Below are 11,731 nucleotides of genomic sequence, written 5' to 3'. Positions count from 1 at the left end.
GACCACCTAAAAGCTGTCTCTGCTGATGTTGCTGTTGGCGGTCCTTGTTCACCTTCTGGGCAATTACAACCACCGACGGCGAGCCGAACAAGCCGATAATAAATAATTGAAACAGTGTCGCTTTTCTTATCCTCATGGCTGGGCTGGCTGCGGACACCGTATGTCGGTGTGCCCTCGTATGTGTGCCCAATGAAAGCCGTTCGTTGCGAGCTTAGCTACATTCAGTCCCGAACCACTCCCGCTTCCAGCAGCAGCAGCCGCTCGACATCGGTTCGATGGTGATTTTAATGTTGTGTTGCCGGTTATGTTTCGCCCTCCAGACCCGGAACGGATTCCAGGGTGGGTGACAAGGCGCACGAAACGCGGCTTTCTTGATGAAGTTCCAGCAACCGACAATGTAATACAACGACTGCAATAAACTTCTCCCCGCTTCAACCACACTTTATACAAACCTATTTACCTCCTCGAACTGAATCGTCTGCACCGACGAGACTCGCTGCAAGGACACACATTTTACCACCATTTAGGACGATAACCATTGCCTTTAGTGAAATCATCAAGACAACGCGGGCATCTTTTAGTCAATCCGTCCAAGACATTTAGAAGGTTCAGAGGAGAAGAAGGAGAAAATAAACCCTTTTGAGATGATGGGAGCTCGATTAGCGCGATAGCTGCATTTTTTATTCCGTTTGCAGCACCTTTAACTGAAGTTAGTTTCCTTGTGTGTAATCGATTGTTCAAAAATAATATAAGTAGAGGGGGATGTTTCATTTCGCGGTTGCTTTTCCATTACCTATTAAAAGTTTCGAATGTGTTTTGTTCGGCTGAATGGTTCTTTCAAAAGTCATGCAAAATTCTTTCTAAAGATTCTAAATAAAAAGAAATCAGTTTGTCAAAGAGCATCAAAATTTATTTCGATATGTTAATTTTTTTTAAATATTACAAGCTTTTTAGTCACAGCTTTAGTTATTTTTAGTTTTCATTTATTATCTGGAAGCTTCCATAATGACGCTGCATATGCAATATCTGCTAATAAATTACAAATTGTCAAGAATCTCGTAGCAACTGTCATGGAACGATTTTCCATCAGATAATAAATAAAAACTATAAACACATATATTGTAAAGAACGGCTATCAATTGACATACGAAAGGAACGGCTTTCGGGCCGACTTATGTAATTGAGCTGCCAGGGAAAAAGGTAATTTACGATGAGCACAATAAATTTTTCACGATGCACCTTTCCGATGCACTACACCTTCGCGAAGAGGCGATAGATTTTCTCTAAACGTTGCACGGATAAAGCTGCTTTTCCACTCCTTACCAACTATACGCTTCGAACACATATGAAGTGATTCCTTTTCCTCTAATGTTTCGTTTCTTTTTTAATCAACAATTTAATTTTCTTCAATGCACTTCTTCACTGTCACTGAACACCCACACACATTCACACACCACCCGCTCGCGCTTTTCTTTTAATCAACGCGAGATTCACCGGGATTTTCCTACAAAATATATAAAATGAAACAGGGGGATTGAGGAATAGAAAAAGGAAGAAATAGAATCCACACTTTTCACTTCGCAAGAAGAAGGAACGTTGAACAATCTGGTGCACTTTGTCGAACGAGGTTAAAGGTGCCAATAACCGGGTAACAAAGGAATGGCTCAAGATGGCGTCTGAAGATGGCAGGATTCCCGGTGGCTTAACGGTTTTACTAATTTACTTCATTTTCTTCGCCGAGGTTTATCTCGACCGTACATGACTTTGTGGCATTTTGCCAATCGGTTGGTTGACTTCACTTTTCCATCCTGGTAGTTTTCACTTGCACGAAGACACACACACGCGATGAACTTCCAACCGGATAGTAAAGGATATCGACGATAGTGGAAGAAACTTGCACACACGACCTAGAAGACAGGCTGCAGCGAAACGATGGCAACCGACCATCAGGACAATGTAGCGGTAACCGTATAAATTTTATACACTGCACTTCTCTGCTCCAACACGCCCTCACGTTTCCCTTGAACCCCACCAAGCTCCACTTTCACTCCGTGCCGTGCAGAGTATAGAAGAGCATCGACATAATACCGACGTAACGTATCTGGAAAATCGCCACGGTTTCACTTTGGTTCGGATCGGGATTTTTCTTTTCACCGGTGGCCGTTTGGTGTTGTTTTTCTTTTATGCAAGCACCTTCCCAACACCGTTGGGTCCTAAAGCGAAAGGTCACTCCCTGGGAAGGAGAGAAAATTCGTTCTCGGCGCGGTGGAATGATTCGGTCCGTTTTCTCGACAGCTTTCCCGCGTTCGGTTAAATGACATCTGTTTCTTTTTGCCACTCGCGTAAACCCGGTGTGTTATCCTTGGTAGAGGTTTTTGGTGCAGGTTTTTTGCTGCTTCTCTCTAGTGTGCGACCCGTTCGTCGTTACATGGTTCGTTACTTGTAGTTTGTGTTTTTTCACATTCCGTTCGCCATGCTTTCGCCGAGTTGAGCCGAGAGTCCTTGTCAGCCCAGGTGATACCTGTAATTGGAAAATTGAATTAAGTGTTTGTTAGTGATTGCTTTCGTTCGGTTGGCTTTGTGTGGAAGAACAAGTGTGGGGGGAGAAGTAAGGCACACTAGTCTATGTAATCGAATCTCCCGGAGAATCTCCCAAATTGCTTGGCCGCGACCAGCATGGTAACAGCTTTGGACAGTCGAATGGACGGTAAATGGATGGTTTTCCTTTTCATGCTGCTCATGCTGGGAAAGATTTTATTTTCGGGCTAAAGTATTTACGTAGGATTCGTGTGTCGAACTTAACTGCGGATGGTTTACATTCTTGTGGTTCGCTTTAAGGCAAATCATCATAAATCTGGTATATTCAAAGGCTCTTAAGCATATTAAAATTTATGTAGAAGGAGATATAACATTTTCATAGTAATAAAACTGTTCAATGTTTGTAAAGCACAAACTTTTAATCAAAAAAGCTCGATGTAAAGGGAAGTAGAGCCAATGAACTTCTACCCTTCTTGAAGTGGAAACAAACGATCATTGTTAAAGCAATGCGAATAAAAAATGCACACAGCAAATAATTGTGAGAAAAAGAATTCCAACTCAACCGCGCCGATCGATCATGATAAGGACTTAAGTTCTGGCAATCACATTCCCGAGTGTGCAGTAGAATAAAATTCGTACAGACACAAAGTTCCGATAAAATATGCTGCCTCAAGCGTCACAATCAGAACGAATTAAATCCGACCATGTCGATGGAACGGGCTGATAACATCTTGTAGGATAATGAAGACATTTTTTATGTCCACCGTTGGGAAAGAAAGGTGCAAGGTAAAACGGTCACACACTCACATACACACATATAGGTGTGCTCAATGGTTGCAAATCGGAAACCAGTTCCGGGACGGGCCGGAAAGTTGTACACAGTAACCTTTTGCAGCGGGCAACAGGAGCGTGCGGGAACGCAAGGATGGCGCACCGGAGTCTGACGTATCTAGTTTCACCATCTGACATCTGCTACTTCGGAGGAATTTAAATTTTAGATTACCAACTCAAGGCGAGAGGACAGCGTTGCACTGGGAAGGTGATATCGATATGCAGCGTGGAGGGAAATGGCCAAAGAAGTCGCTGGGTCTCCGGTGAACCTCAAACACTCAATCGTGACAGCCATAATGAACCTCAACCAACCGACAACCAAGACTCATGCCAGTAAGGAGGGCATCGCAGTCAGCGGGGTGTTCTGTACGACAATTCTGAACAATGCTTCTTCCACCCGCTTGCAGACTGCTCAGTTTAAGACCCTCGATATCCATTAGTATGCAAAATCTATGATTGCGAGCTCGTAGAAATCAAGATCGATTTTTCGTTCGTGGTTGGTTTTAATTTTGCCGCCGTTAAAACTCAAATCCGGACCGGGGAACCAGAACGGAAGGCAATACTTTATGACGGGCGTCCTGTAACATATTCAAGTTATTGCCCATACGCAACCAACAACGATGCCGGCGATGATGATGATGACGATGATGATGGTGAAAACAATATGCTGTCATAAAAATTTATACGCAAAACCACCTTGTTCCAATGGAAGTCCTCGGTGGGGTGGCGGTTTCGTGATTGACTTGCACATGGCGCTCCATTCATTCAATGTTGATGAGCATTCGTCCCTCGATCGTCTCTCCTTATTTCCTTCGTTTCTCCGTCGAAGTTAATTCGTTGCGCCTTCGAGTCTCGACGACCCAATCGATCGCGACCCACGCAGCCGTTTTCCCGCTGTGGCCATTTTCCGCCCCAAAATAAAAATAAATTGCACACCCTTCGGTGTACTTCCCGGTCCCCGATGCGAAGCCTGTCGATAGTTTGGCAAACCAGTTTTCCGGTGCAAAAAAACATTCCCGAATGAAAGGAAAACTCCAGGAGGTTTCTATCCTTGTTTTTCATTGTTTCCCAGAAACATATTGAGAAGGATGAGACTAAATCACCACAAGTGCAATTTTCAGTCTGGTGTTGCAGAAATGGAAAATGGAGGGAAAATATGCGTCCCCTCCCCCGTAGGTCACAAATTGTGGGACTCTTGAGGGAGACTCCAGGGGATCTTGGCTCAAATAGGGGCCGGGCTGGAGTGGAGAAAAGAAAATTTACCGCACACATTATTTAATGACAGCTATAAATAACTGTGGCTCCCGGCAGGCGAGACCTCCTCGACTGCTTGACTGACAGTTAAGACAACCGAGCGAGGGTTCCTTTTCGTTGACGGCGACGATGTTCGACGGTTGTCCCATCCTTCTTCCATGCCGTCTGCAAATTTGCGTACTGCGACTCGCTGCTTGCAATTGCATTCCCTGGCGAAAGCCACCGGTGCAATGAATTATGCAAAATAAACTCGTCGCCGAGGTCCCGTTTCCCGCTCCGTGGATATAGCTTTTATTTGCTTTTCAGGCCGGGAGTAACGAAAGGCGGTAGGTTCTCGTAACTTTTCTTTCGTTAGACCTTCAACACGGCACTTTTATGCCCTCGAATGAGAATTAAAAACCGTTAGTTCTTCCGCCGATGGTTGGTACCACCGTGGGCAATTAAGTTCCAAGAGCAGTATCATGATTCACTGCTGAAATAGTAATGTCGGAAAAATTGCAAGGGGTCTCACCTGGGCGTAAAGGTAAATCAGCGCAACTAGAGGGGCCGAGTGTGAGAATCATCATAATCTAGCCTCCATCCTCGTCGACTCTTTACACTTCATAAAACCTCCATCTGGCCAACAAATCCCATCGGTGACAAAAGGGAAAAAGGGTAGGGATCGTGCTTAATTCGGTTGGCTTTTGTCGTGCCCTTGGGCTACGGGGAAGCGGAAGCCACCAACGGCTACTTGCCCAATTATACGGTATATGAGGCATAACGCGCACACAATACCTGTGCCAACCCTTGGCACTTCCTCAGCGAAAGGGAGAACTGGTGCTACATCAACTCCTGAGCCTTAGACAACCCCTTTTCCCGATTAACTAGAATTGTATGACGAAAAAAAAAAAAGTAATTTCAAGTGATTCAGAATGTGAGTCCGTCAGTTCATCAAAACCTATTCAATATGGATGCAAAGATGTTAGTTGCACGAAAAAATGAATCAAATCAGCTATAACGCGATGGATGTTTTATGGTGTTATACATTCGTCGCGTCGAGTGAGTTTCCGGCTGGGAAATATGAGAAATTGCTATAAAATGCAAATGTTTATTTAATACGACTCTACCGGCGTCAACTTTTATTGCATTCTTGGCGCGCTGTATATTGAGACGTTTTTCTCGGGTTGTGTTTTGGTTCGGTTTAGGAAACGGGGCGCTCTATATTTTGTTTTGAAACCGATTGTACTTTTTAGTCCACCATCGAACGATCATCATAATAGTTTTCGTCCTGAAGTATCCGCATCCATGTTCCGTACGCCCTTAAATTGGGCGAACAATTGGAACAGCTGGTAACAATCCCCTACTTGGATGCGGTTTGGGCCCCTTTGGTTAGAAAAATACTATTCCCATTCCCCGGGAGGCTCGATAACGGTGAAAATTCGACCGTATTTTCTATGCGTAACCACAAACCCCTAATTTGTGATCGATCCCGGGTGCATGATGTATTTTCCTTCTTTGTGTGAAGGGGATAAAACGCCGATATACAAGCGATTACGTTGATTGAGCAGCTACCGTGAGGTCGTGTTCTTGCCGAAACGGAAATTACATTATTCAATTGATGAGTAACGTGTGATTAAGGGTCAGCGCGTGTTTTTTAAAAAGGAACCTAGATACCCACTTCGTTGTTAAAAAGCATCCAACAAAGAACTTTCCAATCATCGTTTCCAATTTATTTACAGAATGTCATGGGCTGTTTGATCGGGGTTTTAAAAACGCAGTTCAGGACGGTTTCCTGCTCGTTCAGTTTCATTTCTTTCATTGTTGAAGGAAGTAAAAAATTGTACCAGTTTTTGTCTGAAATTGTTGTCCAATGTTGTTGCTGATAGTTTTCAACCGAAATACTACCGCCCGACATTCGCGCTGATAGGCGCCAGAAGGGGTAGATAAGAAACTCGCCGTCCCAAACAACACATCGTTTGACATCGTCTACCAACTCGAACCGGTTGACAGAGACGATAAGGCCTGACCCCGACCCAAAGCATAACATGTAAACTGGCGCCGCTGCTCCAACGGGCAAAACTGTCGAAGTCGACGCAAAAAGTGTGACTTTGCTTCAAAACCGAAAAATCATTCGAAAAACCGACTCTCCGTCGAAGAGACAGTGAAAATTGCTGGAAGAGACTCAGCGAAAGTATAATTTATGAGGCCCATCACGACGGGGACCAAGAAGCGCCCTGAAGCGATGTGTCAGCCAAGGAGAGCATTTATTGGCATGACGGACCGCTATTTATTACGACGCAGAAATGCTAATCACCTGGAAACACGCGGTCAACAATGCGGCACCGCATTTGTATTCCCTTTGGGGCGAAGAGGCGGCGCCTTGACCCTTGCGAAAGAGAAGTAACAGAAAGCGCGAATGCCTGACCGGAACTAACCCTTCTTGGGGCTGGAGGGCGGATGATTGATAAACGAGGCGCGACAGAGATGGCGGTCGAAGGAGTTGATCGATCGTGATTGACAGCGCAATGTCGCGAAGGCGCTTCGGTCTTTTGGGCGATGGCGAATTATGTATTCCTCCGGAAGGGCGGGGAAGAATTTAAATCAGAAGGGATGTTGATGGTGGGTAGCTTGACAACGCACGATAAGTGTTAGCTTGTATCAACTTCATCAAAACTGTGTTGCTTATGCACAAGCTGTTCCACTCTGTCTTCAAAATCCTTTCGTAATAAGGTATAAGTTGGTGATAACTCAAATTTTCTTTGATTCTCAAAATGTGTTCTTAGTGGGCACATCTTGCAAAACTTTCGAGACCAGATGGACCAACCCAATTAAAGAAACATGCCCTAATAGGCCCTTAGCGAACAAAGACATGAACTTCAAATTCTTGAGAATGATCTTTTCGAACTCTTCAACTGGACCCAAAAATTCAAAAGTGCAAGACGATGTTCTTTTCGATTGCTCCCGTCTACACCAGCCCAGCCTTGCTCTTGGATGGGATCAAATTACGTCATCTGGAAGATGGGTCATGTTTCCCGGCTGAACTTCGTGGTTGAGGCGAGACAGCGATTGAAAAACATGAGAAAAAGGAAACACAAAACTACACAACATGTAAGACAACAGGAAAAAGCGACCATAACGACCAACAATCGCAATCTAGAGGCCTACATCTGACGGGCTCGTAGAGGCTTTCGGGGACGAGATTTCTAGGTCTGGGAAGAATCATCGCTTGGCCATAATGCACCGACACAGAACGCTGGCGCCAGGCGAAGGAACTTCAAAATTCCAAAAGAGGAACAGTTTTGTTTTGACGTTCCTCCGTTTTCCCCTCGTATTTGGTTTTGGTGTGTTTTGTGCAAGAAACTGCCATGATGAATGAAGAGGATAAAGTTGAAGGTCACATTCGCTGGTCTTGTAATCCGGTGATCTGTAGGCTTCGAAACTTCATTGACACCACTTAGAACTTCAGTTGAAAATGTCGCAGGGACTCAGGGATTCGAAGAGAATTCCCTTTCGCACGGTGATGCTTTCGAGGGGCTCGTCTCACGAAATGTGTCCTTGCTGTAAAAGCGGAGGCAACATGATTGACAAAACCATCTCTCGTGTGAGGAACGAGGAAAAAAGTGTTATCGAATAACGCAATCGATGCGGAAGCAGTTTAGCCTTGGCGACCGGTCTTTTCCCGGCCAAGAGTAGTAATCCTCTGGGAGCGACCGTTCCTGGTGAGCCTCATCAATCATTGCATCGAGATGGATGAGATTTATGTGCAGCGTACGGTTTGAGCCTCTAGCTGTTGACAGGAACAACAAAAAAACTGTATATCCTTGCGATCATTGCGGCACTCTCGAGTGCCGATACTTGTACATCGATCCCGAAGGGACATGGCTACACATAAATGAAATAAATACTACGATTGGAAAAGCAGGAAGTATCGACAATACCTCGCCCTGCCACTGCTCGGCGAACAAGCCCTCGAGCGTACAGCAGGAATAGTACGTAAATTCCTTTATCCTTGCTGTTAAACCTCCAGCTTTACCAGGAATATGTGGGGTATGTGTGTGAGTGTTGTAAAACATTTCAACATCTAAAAGTCCTTAAGCTTATTGCCCGTTTCGATTATAGCGAGAAATAAATCTCTCGCTCCTTCCTGACCAGCTTCCGATGGATGGAGAGGAAGGACCAAAACAAAGTCCCGTTGTGTCACGGTAGAGCAATCCGCTTGCGACAAGGATTGATCGATCGATTTCAGCCGAGGCCAGGCTTTGGATTTGCTTTATCAATTTAAATCTCCGGTGATATGGATCGGATTGCCAGCAAGGGAAATCTCGCGCGTTACGTTAAAAAGCATTTGAACGAAGTTTTTAGTGAAAGATATGGGAATATCGTTGTTCCGGGGCACGTTGTGTTTTAGTGTGTTTTTCCCGTCATTCCCGGTAATTTCTCCAGTTGCAGAATTCATTCCTTGAAACCGTTTTCAAAGCGGTGAGCGGATCTATTAGGAGGAACGAAAGTGAATTTAATACTTTGAAAGCAACGTTCGCGGTTTGTTCGATCGAGAGGAACAGCGTTTGGAAGTTGGTAAATAAACCTCAGATCGATGGTGTTAAATTTCGTTTGCACAAGCCGCCGCCGCTGTTGGATGAGAAGCCTTACCCAATCGCAAAGTGTGCGCGTTCCGAACCCATCTTTTGTCCTGTCCAAACAGTGTGCCTTGGCGGGCGGCATCGTCTTTGGCGGAATATCAAGTTTTTTGGAGAAAATGGAAAAAAGACGCCGCCGCCATCGATCTTCTAAACAAATGACACGAAGAGACGACAATTCACGAGGACATTTTTTCCCTGCATTTGGAAATGTGTTTTATGGAGTCGGAAAAAAGTAAAGTAAATATGATAAAAGAAACAAAATTTACCAACTGCTTAAAAAAACGATGTTTATGTAAGCCGAAGCTGAAATGTGTACGTGCGTGCTTTTCTTACGCATTGTTTGTTGCTATGAAAGTAAAATACATCAAACAAAAAGAGATTGGGGAGATTTATCCATTCGGTAAACCCGCTGGAAGATGGAGCGGACGTAATGGAATTAAATACAATTAACGTACATTATAAAGATTGATTGCAGGCGCTGCACTGCATTTGTGTGAGCGTACCGTCGTGCTCTTATCGATTTCCATCACCCCATTAATTTGATCGAAAACAAGACTCCCCTGGAACGTTCAAGGATTGAGACTACTCCGAAAACCCTGCGAACCACAATACGGGGCGGAAAACAAGGTTACCTGGTGACAAATTAACATGAAAATGTAGTTACGTTTTCAGGTTGTCTTTTAATGAATGAAACTCCCATTCTCTTCCAAGTGGCATACGAGTTGCTTATGCTGCACTGTGATTCTGTTGTTGTCTTGATTTTCTTCTTTTTCATCTCCATCACCGGTCGGCCCGTTGCCAAATGGTTCCCTCCAATGTCTTCTCTCGCTTCGGTAGTGTCTTGGCGGATGCTAACTGCATGTAATAAATAATAAAACACTTCGGACGCGGGAGCATGCGACCCATTTGGCAAAACCCTTCGAGTCACCGAAGCGGAGAGTGTGAGAAAAAATGACTATAAAGGAAAGGTACGAAATGAAACCGATCTTCCACCGATGGCATCCAAGTCCTCCATCCACAAGTTTTCGTGGAAGGAAAAATTAACGACAACAAAAATACAAAAAAACTTTGAGGATAAAAAATTACTTGAAATTTGAAACTGTTGAGAAGGGATGATACGAGGCAGTGAACAAACGGGTTTGAAGTTTTCTTGGCAAAAAATTTCGGGGCAAAAGAAAGGTTTCGCTCGTAGCCACGTGTTCTTCTGTAGTTATATCTCTTTTTCTTGAATTGTATTCAAAGCACAAGTCATTGATTTCGACCAACATTACAGAAACGCTGTAAGAATAATAATCAACCTGCATTTTCAGTTTGATTTTATCGAACAAAAACAATCAATGCAGTGAATGGAATACCAAACTTTTGCATCTTAGTTCAGGTTTTGTATACATTCCTTCCAAAACGAATGTTGGTTGAGTATACATACAAATACATTTATGGGAGTAAGTGGTTTATTATTATTTTTTGGTCTACACACAGGCTTAGTTTTATCTCAGGAAATTCTTTCCATCGATAAGTTCTACTCCTTATTGTTTTTAAAGTTATTACACCTTTTACCGTGTTGGAGCAATATTTTCTTTATATCCATCATGCTTGTATGCAGGCGTGAGTTGTAAAACTATTAAAGCTAGTTTTTTATTTTCTAAACCGTCGTTAATGCTAATGAAGGCGGCAAACACTTTGTCATTCCTCGAAACCACCTAAATTCTTCTTGATTCTACACTATACCACCCTCCCTACATCAAGCAGAGTGTCAAGTGCATCTGCAAATAGAGAGAAAACCCTCTATCCACCCACTCATAAAGCGCGCTTTCAGAAGTCTTAACGACCGACAAAGCAGTCGATAGTTTTTATTACAGGTTGTCGTCCACCTCTAGGCGGTGACTCCAAGTTCTAAACGTAGGAATGTAGAAAGTGTTCGGTACAAAAACATCTTTTCACACGTCCAGTGCAACACTAAGAAAGCCAGCAGAGGCTCGTAGAGACCGACCGGGGATCGTAAACGGGTCTATAAATTAGGATTTACGGCGAGGCAGCCAGAAATAAGAATGTAGAGCTTATAAGACACACGGACGGGCAGGTATTTAAACTCACACACGGCTTATAGATGGTCACCTGCAGCATCTTCAAAAGGAAGCTCATCGGCTTATAGGCAACTACGACAGGTTGAAGTGGAGGAGGTTCTTCGGTTTTCGTCCAGTTACTTACGGTTCGGCTCCCTACACGCAAACGTTATGCAGCTGGAAGTAACAGCTGTTTGAACCCGTGATCGACTTTTGTCCCATCGATCCTATTTGTGTGGAATAGAATTATATTTCCTTAACACTTGTCGCTCCATTGGGTAAGTTTGAAGAACCCAGCGGAAAGTCTGAGAACCTGAACAGATGACAAGGCTTGTATGTTCGCCTCCTACTCTTTCAATGAGTTGTAACAACTTTTCAGACCGCTTTACACTGTCTTGGAAAATATTTGTTACAAGAAGCGGAAAA

Source organism: Anopheles ziemanni, chromosome 2 (assembly GCF_943734765.1).
Source record: "Anopheles ziemanni chromosome 2, idAnoZiCoDA_A2_x.2, whole genome shotgun sequence".
NCBI lineage: Eukaryota > Metazoa > Arthropoda > Insecta > Diptera > Culicidae > Anopheles > Anopheles ziemanni.
This window is presented reverse-complemented; position numbering follows the sequence as displayed.